Source organism: Amborella trichopoda, chromosome 1 (assembly GCF_054954075.1).
Source record: "Amborella trichopoda isolate Santa Cruz 75 chromosome 1, AtrichopodaSantaCruz75HAP2 v2.0, whole genome shotgun sequence".
In the NCBI taxonomy this organism is placed as follows: domain Eukaryota; kingdom Viridiplantae; phylum Streptophyta; class Magnoliopsida; order Amborellales; family Amborellaceae; genus Amborella; species Amborella trichopoda.
The window spans coordinates 39,989,205-39,994,686 of record NC_142336.1 but is presented as its reverse complement, the minus strand read 5'-3'; positions in this window follow the sequence as shown (position 1 = coordinate 39,994,686).

Below are 5,482 nucleotides of genomic sequence, written 5' to 3'. Positions count from 1 at the left end.
TTTTAAAGTTGCCATCTTATATAATTTTTCTTTTTTTTTCATGTTAAAACTAAACTCAAAAGGTTGTTAAGTAAATGAGGTTTGGCCATTTCAAAATTGATTTGGCCATTTGCCAATCTACCTGGCCATATTTTTTAAAAATATGCGACTTGGCCATTTGAAGCAGTACTTAACACATTGACCCACACCCTTCATTTGATAACCAAGTTACCGAGTAAATGATGTGCTTTCTCTTAATACCTTGACTCACAACCTTTCGAAAAATTGGGAACATCATGATACAAAAAAATACGCTCTCAAACCCAATTCTAAACCATATTAAAGGGTTTTTCAATATTAAAACTACTTTTTTCAACATCAACATTAAAACAATATAGAAGCATATATTGTTGCATCATCCATTGTTAGTTGGACTTTGTAACTTCATCAATTGAATTTATGTGAAATTATAAATTATCTTGCATATCTCCATAATATTCAAATATTAAATTATATAAAAAGTTGTTTCAATTTTTTTTTATAAGGTAAATGTATGTAATATGATAGTGTATATTTAATCTAAGTTTTTCTTTTTTTTTTTTTTGGGGGGTGGGGGGGGGTGTTTTACCCTATTTTTTATAAAAAAAATCTACTTGGCTGGTTAGTCAGGTTAATTACTCCGGTTAGTCCGATTCCGATTCAAATCGCTCCCAGCCTCACGACCGGTTAACCGTTCCGGTTCGATTTTACGAACACTACTCCAAACCATCCAATTTAACATCTAATTGTTAAGAGTGATTGTGACCTCCTTCTAATAATGGTAAGTGCTTTCATAGCATACAATGCCATATGCGCCTACTAGTTTACAGCTATAGTAAACGCTTAACAGTCCAGATTGAATCATGCCCGATTTGACAACTACGATTATATTTTGTATTTAAATTTTAATACTTTTTCTATAAATCCAAATGATATAAAATTTGGAACGTCCACTCTTATTGTTAAGGTGAACCAATAAAAATTTTGAAAAAATAATTCACAAAAAAATAAATAGAACAAAATACCCCTAAAACTTTTAATGGTATTTTGGTTTATTTATATTTTTGAATTATTTTGAATATTTTTATTATTACACGTATTTTTAGTTTAGATTTTGTTTTCCTTTTTCAGTTTAGAATTTAAGTTGTAATATTTAATTTAACAAAATATTAGAGAATAATTATCTTTAATATATTTTAATAAAATTACTTTCCTATAGCAAAAAATCTCTTCCTTAAAACATAATTAGTTTTCTTTAGATATGCAAGTTAATTAAGGGTGAGTAAGTTATATTTATTTTTTCTTTTTCCACGATTTATTATTATTTAATTTTTTTATAATCTTATTAGGCCTAATTGGTTGCAAATTTGGTTTTTTTTTTTTAGTTTAGCTTTAGTGATTTTGAGAGAGATTTAGCCATCTGTTGATGCTTATAGTGAAGAGATCGTAAAATTCTGAATTGTAAACCATAATTTGGTTGGATCCTGATCCTTTTCATTGTTCATTGTTCAAGTGAATTTAATTTGCACCCAAACCAAAGAGGGTGGTTTCCGTATTTGTCTACTTGAATTTAAGTATAATAATAGCCAATGGATACTTGAGGGTTTACACTAGGTGGGTCCTAGGAGGATTTGAATCAACAGAATTCCAAGAGGGATTAGGCCGATGCCCGGATTTGAAGAGTTGGATAGGGCTCCTAGGGGCTAGAGGGGCATGGTAGAAAGAAAGTGGCATAAATTTGTAAGGTGTTCATGGCATTATTATTAAGATTGGACCAACCATTGAGTCAATGAGGGATTTGGTCCAATCAAAATCGGTCAAATACTGATCAAACTAGTTGGATTGAATTTTAGAGAAAAAAAAAAAAAAAAATATATATATATATATATATATATATATATATATATATATATATATATATATATTAGTTTACATTAAAATTTTGTCGAATTTATTTAGCAGGTTGAATTAGTTAAAATTGACTGGTCTGACCGTACCAAACCAATCAAATATTGATTTTATACCAGATCGGCCAAGCCACAGTCTATAATCCATCTGGTTGGACCGCAAGTTTGGTCCGATCTTGATAACTATCCTCCAAAGGTCCAAAAGTCCTTTTGGGTTTAAGCAACACTAGGTAGTTATAGACAAAGAATGGACTAAATGGCCATTTGAAAATGGTTGGGCTCATTTAGGCACATCCAATTGGGGTAATTAAAATCAATGGTTTTTTCATTTATTCCATTTGATATCTCTTAGAGACTGAATGGGTATTTTTAAATGTTTAAAACTCTATCTCTCTACTCTTGAAATCTATCCCTTGATATTTAAAATTGAGGGTGAGCACTTATTGGAGATTCGAATAGCTGAAACCTCAATTTAACCGATCATCGAATATCACACACTCAACATGAAATATATAAAATCGATAATCCAATAATAAGCTCAAAGATAGCGTGCAACAATTTAAGAAAAAAAAATTAGAGATGAAACTATATTCATGAAATGAAATAAAAAGGAGACAAACCACAGCACGAATTTAATGTGATTCATCATGTAGGGTTACGTCCACTGACAAGCCAGCAAATAATATCACTATCAAAAAAAAAATTTATAAAAGAGATACAATGTTTCTTCAAAGGAGAAAATCGATAAAATATATCACCAAAATACATTTCTTGTAATCATCCAAACTCACGATTTACTTCGTATTTCACGTCGGATGATCCAAAGACAAAAACAACACAAGTTCACACAATTTCTCCCATAAATAAAAAAGAAATTGTTGTCATAAATAAAAAAAAAATTATTGTTCGTCTCTTTTCCTTTTTCACCTAACTAAAAGATGCTCTGACCCGATAGAAGAGAAAAACCAAAAAGAAAGGATACGTGTGCAAAACTCCTATTTTCTTACTTTTTACAAAAGTCACTTTTTGTAGTGAGTAAGAAGACCCCCAACAAAATAGATAAAGAAATTCAATCCAAATTTTCTATCACCATTTAACCGTGATTGATTTTGAAAGTATTTCCCTTCTCGTAAAGAGGAAGTTGAAGTTTTGACCCACTCGCCAACTCTTTATGGCTCATAACCCGGGTTTTTTTGGAATTTTTAACTAGCGACGAAATTTCATATCTTTTAGAATTATTGTATAGTTGTGATTCAAGGTGATCATAATTAATTTTGACTATTAAATGTGAGATTGGGTTACAACATTTATTTCATTGGCCAAGTTCAAAGTTCAAAAACAAATTTTCAAATTTCTGGAACCCAAGCTACCTGATGATTATAAATAATTGTGACCTCCTTATATCATAGGTAAGTGATCTTATTGTATACAAACATTTATTTTATAGTTAAGGAAGTGAGAGGTTTCTAGAGGTTATTTTGACCGATCCATAATGTGTTTAAAACCTTTTTTGCCACGATGGGTCTTGGATGGAATTTTGGTTGACTTTAGGGTTTGAAAATGGCGGGTTTGGGATGGTTTTCGTTGATGAAGTTTTTATAGGGCCAAGGCTTTATAAAAACAAAATAAAGCTTCACCTTAAATCCTCATTTGGAAAGCACTTTCGGCATTGGAAGGATTCATGACGGCTCTAAAATTAATTTCCAACACCGACAAAAAAAATTGAAACTCAAAACATGGCACAGGTATTGTGGATATGTGAACACTTGTTGTTTGGGTGAAGTGGATAGTCTAAATGATTTGTTGCAATATACACTATCTTTAGAGCTTGAAATCCTTCTTTTTTTTCACAACTATAATACTCAAGCCGAGATGATCGATGCAAAGGTTTTCCAATACTTGAATTATAATTTTTTATGAGTTATGAGGTGAGTATTTCCTTATTTTGATAGGACCGCAGCCCTATCAAACCATTTTCCATTATCAAACCATTGGTAATTAGGGCTTAAGGTCAGTTAGGGCTTAGGGAGCGATCAAGGGGTGATTATGCGTTTTACGCTATTGGGTGGTCTCCCAATCTAATGTGAAAGGTCTTACGGTAGGTTAGATCCAACAAGGAACTTCTTTGTAGGCTACCTAGAAAAGTTTAGGCTGGCTATGTCAGTTTTAGGTTCATTAAATGTGATTTCCCTAATAATAGGCCTACTATGGTATTTTTAGGATGACATTAAGAGTACATAAAGCATGGGATTATGTAGAGTATAGACAATATACCCTAGAATAGTTTGGGATAGGATTAAGGTATTTTGGTGAGCCTAAAGGGTAAGTTTAGGGTTGATTTTGGAAGGTGACTAGATATGGGTCCCATTTTTTAAGGTTTTGTGCACCTAAGAACTCTCTTAGCAAATGTAGGACATCTACAAATACAGACCAAGAAATCCAGTTGACAATCCAATTTTTATTAAGATCGAAATCTGGATATTCAAGAGATGTGATAGAGAGAATTAAAACAAATATATAGAAAATGAACAACTTTTTAATAAACTCAGAGGTGTGATTTCACTTTTTTTTGAAGCATTAAATATCCCCAACTTAATGAAAATACCAAGGTGCAATCCGATTCAAGCGAGCTGACTCCCGGGATAAAACCAGTTAGATCAAGTCTCTAATTTTTCCAACTTCTGCAACTATAGGTTTGCAGTTGTACCCAATATATGAAACGGCAACCTTTATGTAATGGTGGTAAGAGAGTTGTATAGCTCAATAACATCGTGCATGTTAACCAATGGGATTATAAAGGAGGTACTAGTATTGCATATTCATGCATTTCAATTCAGATCTTCAAATTGCTCTCATGAAACCCATGAAATCACAACCACATGCATTGATTTGCCTTCCAAGTCAGTATGCATGAGCCGTTTCCGATCTAGTCTGAACCTTGCTGAAATCAGCAATACAGGCTTGGCCTTCTCTCAATGGCCAAAAACAGAACGAATGTTGTGGTGAAAAACCAGAACCTACCACGAGATCTCAATGCCCAAAAAAGGATAGAATGTCGCAGCGAAAAACCAGAACAACCTACCACATAAATGACAGTGCGGGTTTGCTTAAAAAGGCAAAGAAAGAGGTGAGGTAGCACTCCAAAGTGAAACATGACTATCCAAGGCGACACATAGTTTGTATGGACCACACCACCATATAGTGTGGTTCATAGTGGTCCATACAACCTAAAGGATTGTATACAACAAGACCATTTACTATTTACCATTGATACAGAGGTCACAATTATTTAAAACTATCCGATGTAAAATCTAATAGCTTGGGTGTGTCAAAAAATTTGAAAAAATTTATTTTGAGAAAATTTATTTTGATCAATGAAATAAATGCAGCCTCCCAATTTCACATCCAATTTCACATCCAATGGTCAAGAGTAATGTGACCACCTTGTATCAAAGGTCTCATTATATACTTTCCAAAGTAATCACTACAGGAATGATAACAAAAATACATTGGTGGGTAGTGAGAACATGCAAAGCCTCCAAAACTACAATCAGCCA